Raw genomic sequence first — 15,981 nt, forward strand, 5'->3', positions numbered from 1 at the left:
GAGACAGGACGATAGTTGTCTATAGAGCTGCCGCGATTACCGCATTACCGCGTTATCGCTGTTACATCACGGCCACCGCAGAGTAGGCTGAATACCGCGTCACCGCTGTTTTTTATAATAATAATAATAAATTACCCTCCTCTCGTTGGGCTTGCGGCTCTGCAGATATACCCTACTCGTCTATCGAGGTTCCAAGCGACCCTATTGGGTACCAGAAAAGTCACGTGAAACATTGCAGACCACTGATTGGTCAGAAGAGAGACGCGTCACACGTTTTTACGTCCTGAATGTCAGCACATCACAACACGGCTAATAACGTTAGCTTTAACTCTCCGCCGGAGTGGACTAACATCGCGCCTCAGGAGTACTAAACGAGACATAATGATTTTACTGTCTGCAACGAATGTTATAATAAAAGCCCTTCGTTCTATACACTTGTCTGATTGAAAACTTTATTAACAGACCGCAGAATGGGACAACTCGGCACGCTCTGAGCAAAGAAAGGAACTGAGATATGAATAGAGTATTGCTTGCTATGGTCCGGTAAATACGCTGATGTTATTGAACGTATAACTATATAATGTCAATGCCACAAAACGAATGCCTTTATTATAAAGTAGTAACTTTATAGTAATAATAATAAGAAAGGGTCGGGGGGTTAGGGGTAACCACCCCTGCCCGTGACACCGAGTGAACTGCGCATCCGTGTTTCACTTTCAATAACTAATGCGTGCTTGCCGAATCCCAAACAATATTCATGCTGCAAAGTCATCCTCTAAAGATAGACATTTAGACTAGAGGCAGGCTATATGCTATAAAGAGTAGACTACTACAAAAAAAAAAAAATGCATTCAAACTTTTTTTTTAAATTTTTTGTGTGCGTGCGGTAAAAACCGCGGCGGTAGGAAATATTTTGCAAATTTGTGCGGTAAGGAAATAATCAATACCGAGGCAGCTCTAGTTGTCTATGACGGTGGGGTTCAGGGTTGTTTTTATGAGCGGTGTGACTCTGGCTTGTTTCAGGGAGGTCGAAACCAGACCGTACCAAAGTAGTGCCAGACCGAATCACCCACGTCATTAGTTTAACCATTTATTATAATGCAGAATAAATGTCAATTGTAATAGTTATTCTTGGTGAGGTGGTTCTACTCTTAGGGGTGCTCCCTGCTGCAAGAGAAATTAAAGCATAAAGTTTCATGTTGCTCCATGTGAGTAGACCTTTAGGCCGTGGTGGGACATCTTAAATCCAAATGAAAACCTATAGCGAGCTGAAAGGTCCCACTCTCCTCATCATAACTATATGGCTGAACACAGCTCTTCTGCTCAACGTTGACACTCTCAGCCTCCAGATGTGTTCTGCACAATTACCACTAGAGGGCAGAATGTCCCCATGTATCACCTGAACATCACTCCTTACAGCAGTGCTTCTCAAACTTTTTCTGTCAGGCCCCCCTTTGGCGGACCAACATATTTTGGCCCCCCCCCCCCTCCCTCGCCCCAACAAAATAGTCATGAAATGGGCCATGTTTAAATTGATTGAAATAACATCAATATCGTGACCTTTCAAATTGGCCCTATATTTTGTTTTCAGAGCTGTCATGGATGAAAAGCCAGCTTCACACAGATACTGTATGTGGTGCTGAATGGTAGCAACACCTTAACTGCTGCATCATGAGATACTTGGTGGGCCATGAGATGAGATACTTGGTACTCAGCACCACACTCTGAAACTAGCTCTCCAGGTGGTATCAGATGAGATTTCAAAGAGTTCTTTTAAGAGTTTGGATGGAGATGTGTCAGGAAGCTTTGTCTCAATGTTGTCTGTAAAGTTTTTTTTTATCCAGAGTAACTTGGTGATCCTTTTCTGTGTTTTATTAAATAATGATTTTCAGATTTTGAGAAATGGTATTTTCATGGAGAACAGTGCAGCTGCAACAGATAGCACTTTAGTGATAATTTTCTGTAATCCAATTATTTTTTTTTTTTAATTAATCTCAAGGCCCCCCCTGTCATGCCTCTGCGCCCCCCCTGGGGGGCGCGCCCCCACTTTGAGAAACACTGCCTTACAGTGATACAGGTATAAAGACACTATTGTAATAGTAGATGACTGGTCAGGTTTGAAGACAGGAGAGAGTTCCACTTTAAACTCTCTGTGGGTTTTATTCATCACGGAAATGTGTGTATGTGCTGCAACAGACAGAAAGATTTATCAATTAATGGATACAACTCATATAATCTCACTCTTAAATGCAAATAATAGTTATAGGCAAATTAGATACTTTAAATATAAGTCTTTATTTGTCATCAGATTAACACAAACGCATGCGATGGGCGACCCACAGGAACACGCATGCACAGAGTCGCTGACAAAATGTTCTCTGCACCTCCCATCCCGTCGTCCTTCCCCCACCAAGGGCAGCCGGGAGCAGACATGGGCTGTGGCGTGGGCCGCGCCCGGGGACCAATCCATGTGCTCCTGTCCGTCTTCGTCAGGGATGCGACAGCATTAGCGATCTGTTGTGCATGTTTTTCCATTGGGGTTTATCTTATTGGGTAAGCCTTGCAAGCACGGGGAGAACATGCAAACTCCACACAGAAAGGCCTGGGAGATACCCCACCTGGGTAGGGATGGGAATCGAAAACCGTTGGGAACCGGTTCCTAATTGGCCGATGCCTGGAACCGTGTGGCTCCCGTGACTTTCGATTCCCTTATCGCTGCCTACAGTTGCGCAATGTTAGCGTTAGCATGTAGCCATGGCAGACTCTATTTGATTCCTTAAGGGCTCGAAATTGCCTGGGTTTTGGTAATATGCTCCCGAAATGCTCCCGCTGTTTGGCTACTTCTATGTGCAGTGAAAACTACTTGAATGCTTTAGAACCTAGTCATTGATTTAGATCAGGGTGAGCTAAAATTAGCCGCGGAGCTAACGTGAGCTAACGCTATTTAATCAAGCTCACAAAGAGAGATAAACAGCTGACAGCGGATAGTACAGGTACAAATACAATAAAACAGCAGGTGGGGGCTGTTGTGTAAACCTTGTACTCTTTAGTTTACATATAATGAGAGACGGAATGTTTGTTTACAAGTCTGTAAGCCATGAAGTACAGTGGTGCAACATACAAATGTGTCCGTGTAGCAACACAAGCCAATAACATTATAGGACAGGGGCCCGGGGAGGGAGCTCTCTCTCTCTCTGTGTATGTGTGTGTGTGTGTGTGTGTGTGTGTGTGAGAGAGAGTGAGTGAGAGACAGAAGTCAGAGGAATAACGACCTGTTATTCAATAGATTAAATTAGTTTAAGAATAAAAAAATAAATACATTTTAAGAGAATCTCAAATACATTATTTTATTTAAGTGTAGGCTATAGTTAATGTTTTATTTTTTACAGTTTTTGTATTTTTCTGACATGGGGGCTCAACAATAAATGACTATCAGAAATGTCAAGTTGCATGTTGTTATTCTAACCAGCTTAGACCCCTACGCTCTGCATCTTCTGGCCGCCTCAGACCTACTCCTATCCGAACTCCGGGAGGGTCATCAAAGAGAAGTCGCCTATTCTCAGTCCTTGCCCCACAATGGTGGAATGAACTACCCACCCCAGTTAGGACAGCCGAATCACGTCCAATCTTTCGCCGTCGACTAAAGACGCACTTCTTCAACCATTATCTGAATAAAAAAAAATATATCTAACCCTAACTAACCGTACTGTCATGCACTTGTCCTAATAAACTAACCTACACTGTAGCACTCAACACTTTGATGAACATTGTTGCTCAGCTGATAGAGTTGTGCCCTTCCTGATGGCTTGTCGTACAGAACTTATAAGTCGCTTTGGATAAAAGCGTCAGCTAAATGACTAAATGTAGTTCTGTTGCATTTCCAATTTATTTATTTAAATTATAAATTGATCAGGTATCGATAAGGGAATCGATAAAGAATCGAATCGATAAGCAGAATCGATAATGGAATCGTATCGATAAAATCCTATCAATTCCCATCCCTACCTGGGTACCTGGCAACCTGGTCCCCAAGCGGGATTCGAACCCACGACCTAGCTCTGAGGCGACAGTGTTAACCACTATACCACGTTTGTTTTATGTATGATATTGTAAGGAAGGGGCAGGACTAGATACGTAATTGCTTCCTTCTGCTCCTTCTCGAACTCATTTGTTTCTGATTGAATGAAGAATGGAAGATTTCATTTAAAAAAAAATTATTTTGTTTATCCATTTGATAGTGTTTTTATATGGTTGATTGTTTGAGATAAAATAAACTCAACTCAATTCTCTGGGGCTCATACAGAACCAAGCATTTCACTGTAATGTACATATGTAATTTATACGTGACAAATAAAAGCATACTTGAAACTGTAATAGTGCTAATCAGTAAGTCATACTGGCCAGCTGTGTAACTAGCGAGAGTAGGTAAGGGATATGTACAGATATATATATCTACTGTGGCGTTCGGGAAACACAACACAGACACTGTATTTAAGGGGCAAACACCATGTTTATTGTCCATATGGGAGAGAGAAGAATTGAGGGCAAATTAGACAAATTATAAATATAATGAAGGGGAATATATCTACTGCTTTCTACAACTAGCCTACACTGTAATCATAACTATTATTAATTCAGAAATAATGTTAGAGAAAGAAGTAGCACTCTTAATTAGATTGTTAAATTCAGATATCAACTCTTTGAGATAGAGAAGATGTACTTGGAGGTTGGGAGATTTCCATTGCCTCTCTGTTTTGCGACACAGATGTCGTAATTTAACCAAGGGGAGCGGTTTACGGCTTGAACGGAGCGAGTTACGGCATCTAAGATGGCCGCGCGTTGCTGTTAAAACTAGCAGCTGATTGATTGATTGAGAACTTTATTAACAGATTGCAGAATGGGTACAGTACAGCTCAATACACACAATTGTTAAGGGGATGCAGACCAGAGAAATACTTGCGTCTTGTTTACATCAGGGTCCCCCATTTTCAATTCATCATAACATATATGACACACACGACATACAGATAGACAGTACTGCTACACCTATACATTTATGACATACCAGATTTGCAAATTCAGTACTGTTTGTGATACAAAAAGAGTCCAGAAAAGAGAGTATATACATTTGACGTAGAAACTGTACATTGGAGGAGATTGGGTAGGTGGGGTGGGTTGGTGGGGGGGACTGTACATTGGAGGTGGTTGGGTGGGGGGGTGGTGTAAACAAGACGAAAGTCTTTCTCTGGTCTGCATCCCCTTAACAATTGTGTGTATTGAGCCGTACTGTATTGTACCTAGGGCTGCAACTAATGACTATTTTGGTAGTCGACTAATCTGTCTTTTTTCGATTAGTCGACTAATCGAAAAACAATTATATAAAAAAATATATAAAAAATAATATATATATATATTAGTGCTGTCAAACGATTAAAATATTTAACTCGATTAATCGCATGATTGTCCATAGTTAACTCGCGATTAATCGCAAATTAATCGCATTTTTTTTTCATTTTTTTTTCAAGTTCCAAGTTTTAATACTCTTATCAACATGCGAGTCAACAAATGCTTGCTTTGTGCAGCCATTTAACACAAAAGGATGACCCTCATGCATTGCAAATTTGCATCAAATTCAAAACAGAGTGATGCACAAAATAACTTAAAAGAAAATAATAATTTAAAACAATGAATAAAGTGTGCATGAAATAATAGGGGAAAGAAAACGTTAGGAACTTGTTACATTCACACACACAAGGGCTGATTAATCACACACCCCCCTCTCTCCCTCACACACACACTCTCCCAGCTCTTTTTCTCTTTTGCCCCTTCCTCATCTCTCTCACCCCCCTCTCTCTATATATCTCACACACACACACACACACTTCAGAAACAAACATAGTATCAATGAGAGCATCAATAATACACCTGAGTGAAGTCTAGTAAAAAAAATAAAAAAATATTTTTTTTTCTTTTTTTTTAGTTAATCTTGAGTTAAAAAAATTAGTGGCATTAATAGAATCGGGAGTTAACGCGATATTAACGCGATATATTTGACAGCCTTAATATATATATTTTTTTTTTTCACTACCTATCTTTGTGAAAGTGGCTTCTCAGCTCTGGTCCAGCTGAAGACAGAGCAGAGGAACAGATTGGACATTGAGCATGACCTCAGAGTTGCTTTGAGACTCTTGTCAGGACCAAACAACATCCCCAGTTATCCCATTAGTTCCCCCACACTTACTGTCGGTCTGTTATGTTAAGCTAAGAAGTCTTCAGCTGGCTGGACCAGAGCTGAGAAGCCACTTTCACAAAGATGGGCAGTGCAAAAAAAAAATGACTAATCGACGCAACAATTCCTCGTCGACGATTTTTTATAATCGACGTCGTCGACTAATCGTTGCAGCCCTAATTGTACCCATTCTGCAATCTGTTAATTAATGTAATCAATCAATCAATTGCGATCTTGCGTTACTTGCGGTCAATAGAAAATAATACGCTCCTTGAGCTCACCCTCTGAACTCACCCCCTCTCTCCTGAACTCACCCCCTCTCTCCTGAACTCACCCCCTCTCTCCTGAGCTCACCCCTCTCTCCTGAACTCACCCCTCTCTCCTGAACTCACCCCCTCTCTCCTGAACTCACCCCCTCTCTCCTGAACTCACCCCCTCTCTCCTGAGCTCACCCCTCTCTCCTGAGCTCACCCCCTCTCTCCTGAACTCACCCCCTCTCTCCTGAACTCACCCCCTCTCTCCTGAACTCACCCCCTCTCTCCTGAACTCACCCCTCTCTCCTGAACTCACCCCCTCTCTCCTGAGCTCACCCCCTCTCTCCTGAACTCACCCCCTCTCTCCTGAACGCCTATTGCTTATTAACAGCGGAGGAGTGCTGCCGAGTGCTTCCGCGTTTTCCCTGATTGGCTGCGACACGCCCCGCGGCAGGCGGGGCAGAGCTTGCGGCATTATGTAGCCATAATCCGCCATGATTTTCATTCGAAGCTTAGCTCACCTGGCAGCGCTGCGGTCCTGCGGTCCGTTGGTGACAAGTTCGAATCCCATCAATTTTTTTTTTTTTTTTTTTTAACATGTATTCTTTCGCCGGTTAAGGTTAGGCAAGGTTAAGGTTAGGCATTGTTTCGGAGTTGGTTAAGGTTAGAACGGTTAAGTTTAGGCGCTGTTAAGGAGCTGGTTAAGGTTAGAGTTTGTCTTAGAGAATGGCAATATTCTTTCTATGGTTAAGGTTAAGGTTAGGCATGGTTAAGGTTAAGGTTAAGGTTAGGCATTGTTTCGGAGTTGGTTAAGGTTAGAACGGTTAAGTTTAGGTGCTGTTAAGGAGCTGGTTAAGGTTAGCGTTTGTCTTAGAGAATGGCAATAGACAGCCTATTTCCGCACTGCCGCTCTCTCGCGCTGCCGCGGTCACATGGTCACATTGTCACATTCTTGCACTCCTCCGCTGTTAAAAAGCAACACGCCTCCTGAACTCACCCCCTCTCTCCTGAACTCACCCCCTCTCCTGAACTCACCCCCTCTCTCCTGAACTCACCCCCTCTCTCCTGAGCGCACCCCTCTCTCCTGAGCTCACCCCTCTCTCCTGAGCTCACCCCTCTCTCCTGAGCTCACCCCCTCTCTCCTGAGCTCACCCCCTCTCTCCTGAACTCACCCCCTCTCTCCTGAGCTCACCCCCTCTCTCCTGAACTCACCCCCTCTCTCCTGAGCTCACCCCTCTCTCCTGAACTCACCCCCTCTCTCCTCTGATACAGTACTGTTACCCATAGATCCTAACAGAGAATATATACATATGATGGGGAGGAGACTGTACATTAGGAGACTGTACACAAAGTGACGTCAGACTACACCTCCCTATTTAGGAGCAAATTGTTTGCATGATTAAAAACGATGGTTCAAACATCAGTTCGAAAAACCCTGGTGAATGTTCAAATCCCAAAAACAGGCTTGGGGACAGCTCTAACTGGAGCTGAGCTGAATGTGTTAAAATAGACATAAAAAAGTGAACGATTGGACTTTGTGAGCTAACTGTAATACAATGTTATTTTTTACAATCATTTACATAACATCTTAAGAAATTACTAATGCGTATGGGAACTGACAAAAAAGGTAACGGTAAAGGTAACGCTTAAAATGTATTATTGCAGCGGCAAAAGGCGCAGTGAAAATGTTGGGTGCACCTAAATTATGTGCTGGTGCACCTAAATGAAAAAGTTGCAACCAATGTAAAAAGTTAGTCTGGAGCCCTGGTCTGTGATCAGTACATAACTATCCTACATGTCTGTGATCAATACATAGAACTATCCTACTGTACATGTTTGATCAATACTAGAACTATCCTACATGTCTGTAATCGATACATAGAACTATCCTACCTGTCTGTGATCAATACATAGAACTATCCTACATGTCTGTAATCAATACATAGAACTATCCTATGTCTGTAATCAATACATAGAACTATCCTACATGTACGACTTGCATCAAGGAACCCGGACCATCAACAAATCAATCTTAACTATATTCACAGGACATACTTGACTCCTATAAGACTGAACAAAATGGGTCTTAAACAAGACTCCAAATGCTCCCTATGTACTAATGGGGACGAAGGGACATTCATGCACATGTACTGGGACTGCCCACCAGTTAAGATATTTTGGAAAGAAGTGACCCAGCAATTAGCAAATCTCTTAACTCTGGATATACCTGTACACCCCTCTGTATTACTGCTGAATGATGTCTTTGAGCATGCAGTACCTCCACAGCTAAAGAGATTGGTTTTATCCGGTATCACAGTGGCTAAAAAGCTGATAGCATCACGATGGTTTCAACCGGAAAAAATGTGCCGGAATGTCTGGACTCTTACATATCTCGATGTGATTTATCAAGAAATATCTACAGCAAGAATTTTGGGTCTCAATGAATCCAAAATGACAATGTGGTTAGAAGTGGTGGAGAGAATAAAAGCTAGCATATAATGGTAGTGTCTGGTTAGGAACAAGTTATAATGGTTGGATTATCCAATGGGGGGTCCGGGAGGGGGGGGTACGAGCTGGAGCATATGTGTGTAGGTTTTTAGATAACGGGTATTAGGGGTATATCCTGTATAAGACAATTGACTAAATGGTAATTTCATTGGATATGCACTGTTAATTAATGCTTATATCTTATCATGTGTTGTCATGTTTGTTTATACGTTTGTTTAAAAAATAATTAAAAAAAAATATATATATAAAAAAAAAAATAACTATCCTACATGTCTGTGATCAATACATAGAACTATCCTACATGTCTGTAATCGATACATAGAACTATCCTACCTGTCTGTGATCAATACATAGAACTATCCTACATGTCTGTAATCAATACATAGAACTATCCTATGTCTGTAATCAATACTAGAACTATCCTACCTGTCTGTGATCAATACATAGAACTATCCTACATGTCTGTGATCAATACATAGAACTATCCTACATGTCTGTGATGATTGTGATCAATACATAGAACTATCCTACATGTCTAATCAATACATAGAACTATCCTATGTCTGTGATCAATACATAGAACTATCCTATGTCTGTGATCAATACTAGAACTATCCTACCTGTCTGTACTTTTTACTGTTGCATGGTTTGGAGAGCTAGGAGGCAACATTACGCTCTAGCCTAAAGCTAACATTTCCTTTTTTTCCATTTTAAACCTTTATTTCAACTTGTTAGGAAGTGGCGGTTTCCCTCATGTAGATTAGATTAGCTGTCATTATACAGCACAAGTACAGTACAACAAAAAGAAGTTTGGCAGATGTAGGCTATTGTCGGTACATTATGAACCATGACATGAAGGTATCTTTTTCTCTTAACCTGCTGTAATTTAGCCTTTAGTTTTTTGGCAAATAATCCGCTGTGCCCACCATGATGAATTTGTTTTGTGCATCTTTGTGTCGACGTCTAGAGAAACCCCTAATGGATTGTCCAGACGTCCACACACTTCCCATCACCCGTGGCAACAAGGATGGTCTGCTGGACATAGACGAGCTGGCCAGAGGTGATCATTTTACCACTTCATTTACATTCCTTACATTCTTTAAAGTAATTTTGTTCTTAATTTCTATCATTCCTAAACACCTCATGGATGTCAATCAATCTACATTTTATTACGGACTCAGGGTCCATATAAAAGACGATACATAGAATAAATTACACATAAAAACATAGTTTAAAAGATAAGAAAAGAAAATACTCATTAATGTCTTGCATAAAGACAACTGTCTCAGTGTTTCCACTGCTGGGATTGAAGGACAAAACCAAGATGATCTCATTTACAGAGTAATTTACCCGGCAAATACATTCTACATAAGATTTCTTAAGACAGAGAGGGCGGCTGGGTGGCGCAGCGGACATTGCGCTCGTCACCAACGCAAGAGATACCGGTCTCGAATCCGGCTGTCGGCGTTGCCTCCGGCTTGGGCCGTCCGTCATACTGACTCAATTGGCAGAGTCAGCGGGAGGGAAGTCGATGGGTGGTAATCTGGTCGTTGTAAACAGCGACTCCTACAGGTCGGTCAGGGTGCCTGTACAGCAAAGACAGGAGATGGCGGGGGCAGTGTGAGCCTCCCACACGTTACACCTCGCCAATGAGAGTCCGCGCTGGCAGGTGAAAAGAAGTGGCTGGCTGCCTCCACATGTATCGGAGGGGACATGTGATGGGCTTCTACCCTCCCTACGACCGGCCAGTGGGGGGCACATGCGAGCAACGATCAGGACAGGGGAGGGAGAATTGGCACGAGAGGAAATTGGGATGGGAGAAATCACAGAAAAAGGAGGAGAAAAAGTAGGTAAAGAAAAAGATTTCTTAAGACAGCTTGGGATGGAAGTCCTGCAGCCACAAACATCTTACTTGCACTACACCATCTAGCCCTCTTAAGTCATATTATCATGACATCATTATAAGCTACTTGTTTCTGTAAGCTTGCTTTTTTGTAGTTTGAGTGCAGTAGAGTGGTGTACAATATTCTCTGAACAATAGATCTTCACTACATCTGCAGTACACATAGTAAACTAACTGAGAACAGACATCTTCACTACATCTGTACACATAGTAAACTAACTGAGAGAACAGACATCTTCACTACATCTGTACACATAGTAAACTAACTGAGAGAACAGACATCTTCACTACATCTGTACACATAGTAAACTAACTGAGAACAGACATCTTCACTACATCTGTACACATAGTAAACTAACTGAGAACAGACATCTTCACTACATCTGTACACATAGTAAACTAACTGAGAGAACAGACATCTTCACTACATCTGTACACATAGTAAACTAACTGAGAACAGAGACATCTTCACTACATCTGTACACATAGTAAACTAACTGAGAGAACAGAGAGATCTTCATTACATCTGTACACATAGTAAACTAACTGAGAGAACAGAGACATCTTCACTACATCTGTACACATAGTAAACTAACTGAGAGAACAGAGACATCTTCACTACATCTGTACACATAGTAAACTAACTGAGAACAGAGACATCAAGTTCACGGTTCTTTATTAGTTGTCATACAGAAGTACAATAATAATAATGATGTTATTGAACTGAACAGAACTACACACAGGCAGGGTACAAAATAGTCACACGCCCACCGCCACAGGCTGGTAGATTTAATGTTTGGCCGTCATAAATTAAGGCCTGGGCGCCATCTGGCGGCCAACAAAATCCACTGCATGCGTCGGCATTAATATGATATGAGTAGCCTCCAGCTGGAGGGAGAAATGTCGTGGGAGCGGGCGAAAGTTGCCCAATCTGGAACAATCTCCGGGGCTGCAGCTGGCCCCTATTGGATGCGGGCGTGGTGAGTTGAAACGAAAGTGAAACTGTGTGTGTGTGTGTGTCACGTCTCACGTGTCCGTTCTAATGTTTACAAACAATGAACCTTTAAATGTAAATGAGATGCGCTCTGCTCACGAGATCAAGTTTGTAACATGAGACGCACACGAGGTCTGTCTTCATCCGTTCTTTAGCCTACAAAAAAACCTGCAATCGTGTTTTTGATTGTGCTCTGATATTTAATTTTGCATTTGATTTGACCAAATATGTGGAGGCATATTTTGTACCCTGGTTATTTCGCGTTTGTAACGTCATAACATCAGTGGAGGCTGCTGACTGATTAATAATAAGATCTCTTTATTTTGCGGAGCATAATGTGATTTCGCGTTTGTAACGTCATAACATCAGTGGAGGCTGCTGCTGACTGATTAATAATAAGCTCTCTTTATTTCGCGGAGCATAATGTGATTTCGCGTTTGTAACGTCATAACATCAGTGGAGGCTGCTGCTGACTGATTAATAATAAGCTCTCTTTATTTCGCGGAGCATAATGTGATTTCGCGTTTGTAACGTCATAACATCAGTGGAGGCTGCTGCTGACTGATTAATAATAAGCTCTCTTTATTTCGCGGAGCATAATGTATAATGTTATTTCGCGTTTGTAACGTCATAACATCAGTGGAGGCTGCTGACTGATTAACTCGTAACGTCATAAACCAACTACCAGATTCACTCGTCACTGTACATCAGTGGAGGCTGCGTAACTGACTAACTGATTAACTAGAAACTGCACATTGAGGGGGTTTGAATCACGCTACATCAGTGGAGGCTGCTGACCAGATTATTATTATATTATATTAGGGGTGGACGGTATTATTATTATTATCTATTATTATATTATTATTCCATACAAGGCTGGATGCATTACAGACTCCGCTAACATCCCTTGTTGCCTTGTAGGTGGCAAGTATGGATTTGTTTATCTTGTTTGAAGTTGTTTTAATATGTTCTTTAATTCTTTTGCTTCCATATTGTAAATAAATTCGCAATAAATTATTTGCATTTAAAACTATTAACGCTGACTCATTCCTTCAGTCCACTCAAAATTATGCTAATATTCCTTATGTTGTTTATGATATTAATTGAAAATAGCATACAAGAGTATTATATAGTAATAATAACACATGGCGATATACTAAAAAGCAATTTATAATTTTTGGCTGGTAAAACATCTGGATGGCTGGTAGTTTTTAAAATCTACCAGCCAAATGGCTGGTAAGTCAAAAAGTTAAGTTTGTTCCCTGCACACAGGCTACAAACAGTGTAGTACAGTGTAGTACCCCTTAACACTTTCAGTGCCAGCAGGGGGCGCACGATTTAGTGCTTGAGTGCCACCACCCACTTCAATGATAGCGTTAAAACGCCTAATCTATGTTTTAAATTATGGCTATGTGTCTAATCTGCCTGTCGCTTATCAATGACTTGTTTGCAGTCAACATTGTTGAAACGGATTGTTTTTTTATCGGTTCATTTTCGTTTTATAGCATTTTGAAAAGCCCTAGTTTTCAAGAGAAATATAAAGGACTTCCGGTTTAGCACCAGCATGTAACGGTCGCATTGGTTACAGCTCCTCACCTGTTTTTTTTTTACATTTTTGCTTCAAATACCACTTTTTACAACACCAATGTGTTTAAACCTCGACGTATATATAAACTGAGATCTTCAACTAACTATATCGACTGAAAGAATCTGAAAGAATCAAGATGGCAACAAGGAATCAAGAAAAGAAACGCGCAACCAAACTCTCTCCAGAGGATCCGCCGTTGGATACGAGCTCCGTGCGGGAAATGGCAGGAGAGATTGAGAGAAAAACAGCTGATATTGCCACTTCTTCCATCGTCCCAGCCACCTCATCCGATATAGAGTCTCTTGCTAAGCTAATAAAGATCTTAACCGATAAGGTTGATATGATCGGCGCTAAGGTTGAGAAGGTTGATGCTAAGGTTGATGCTATCAAAGAATCTTATCTAATCCAAAATAGAAGATTTGAAAACAGCAGCTGCAGTACAAACCGAACGCACTACTGTAGTTGAAACCACCTTGATTGAACACACACAGAGATTCATTACGGGCGATGAGGCTTTACATGACGGCATCGGGGAACTAACGGAGAAGATAGATGAGGTCAACGGGAAGCTAACAGCTAAGATATTCTAAATGGAACGTCATTCCCGTAGATTTAATATCCGTATAGTAGGACTGGATGAATCAGTTGACTGCACAAACGACTCGTTCGCAACAGTGTTAGCTCAAATTCTAGGACCAGATATCCTCTCTACACTACCGATAGTGGATCAGCGCTACAGAATTGGCATCCAAGACAACATCAACAATAAAGCGAGAGTGATTATTGCTAGCCTACGTCAAACTGGAATAAGAGATACGATTATCCGGGCGGCACGAAAGAAGAGGGGAAATCTGCAATACAACGAGAAACCAGTGTACTTCTATGAGGATTTCTGCCTCGAGGTTGTGTCCCTACGAGCCAGATACAAGAAAGTGATGTCTCGTCTTTTTGAGAAGGGCTTCCCACCTACACTACGCTACCCTGCGATTCTTTCCATCATGGATAAAAATGGAATAAGGGTAAAGCTTTCCTCGCCTGAAGAAGCCGAGGAGTACATGAGGGACCCACTACGCGGAGGAGGCTAAGTCTTCTTCTTTTTTATTTTTTGATTACTTCATTATAACTTGGACACCAAAAGTGGCATCAAACAAGCTTTGATGACATTGATGTAGAGATAGGTTAATATGTGACGCTAGATTCTATATTATTGTAAAGGTTCGCTGTTTGGGCCAGCTAGATTTATGGGTTTTATGCAAGTCATGCTATGTTGTTGACATTTTGGAATATTCTGGACTTTTTCAACGCTCTGTGTCATATCGGAATATTCTGGAATAATATCACCCTATGGCATGCAGAAAGACCTGGAACATAAAGAACAATCTGTGACTATACACAATAATCATATCTGGAAGAACAACAACCTTTACAACGGAATACTGCCCACCCCTGTTTGGGGGACGAACTGCATACACATATTTAAAACCTTCATTTTCATCTAGGTGTATACATTTGGCAAAGTTAGATTAAGATTTAAACAAATGTTCTCTATTTTTTGAGGTTTCTATAATTTAGTTCTATACATCTTTCTTATTCTTCGGTGTGTTTTAACTTATACATGTTAGTATAAGGTTTAAGTGAATATACTATGATATTTGAGGCATATTTTATTTTTTTATTTTTATTTTATTATTTTAACGGGAGAGTGGCTAAGCCACGGGTGACATTCTATTAACACTTTAACTGCCGAAAACACCGGAACTCGTCATTCCCCGCCATGCTCAAGTTGCCGAGGACGCTGTAACTCGTCTTTGATATCAATATTTCAAAAATCTGTGATCGAAATCATATTTCCGTTCTGGAGCCTTGATAAATGGCTCATTCTGGGCTGACTGGTCGTGTAAGGGAAGGGGGGATTATATGATTGGGTTTATATGTATGTTTTCAGGCTCGGCTCTCAACAGGACCTCAATAATTGGATATATATCTATTGTGAAGTTTTACTCCAGACGAATTATACAGAAGAATACAACAACATGTTTAGATTATGGCTAGTTTGAATATAATGATTTGGAATACTGGGGGACTAAATAAACAACACAAACGCAAAAGCGTGCTTACACTGATGAAAAACAAACAGGTTGATGTGGCTCTTTTAAAGGGGCTATGTATTGCTATTCCTAGCACTATTTGGGCAACTTTACACAATTCCTGTTAGTCTATTGAGAGAGAGAGAGAGAGAGAGCGAGAGAGAGAGAGAGAAAAGGAGAGAGACAGCCCCCCTCTCTCCCTCCCTTCCTCTCTCTTCCTTTCTTTCCCTCTCGGCTCAAGAGAGTTCGCGGCAGCTTGTGTTTTTTTTTCTTTCTTTCAATCTCCTGTTTGCGGGTCTGTGGTGCGCGGCCGGCAGGTACCCCCCCCCCCCAAGTGCCCCCTCTCTCTCCATCTCTCTCTCCCTCTCTCTCCCTCTCGGTGATGAGTCCGAGAGAGAGAGAGAGAGAGAGAGAGAGA

The sequence above is a fragment of the Notolepis coatsorum genome (genome assembly GCF_963971535.1).
Source record: "Notolepis coatsorum genome assembly, chromosome: 11".
Classification (NCBI taxonomy): domain Eukaryota; kingdom Metazoa; phylum Chordata; class Actinopteri; order Aulopiformes; family Paralepididae; genus Notolepis; species Notolepis coatsorum.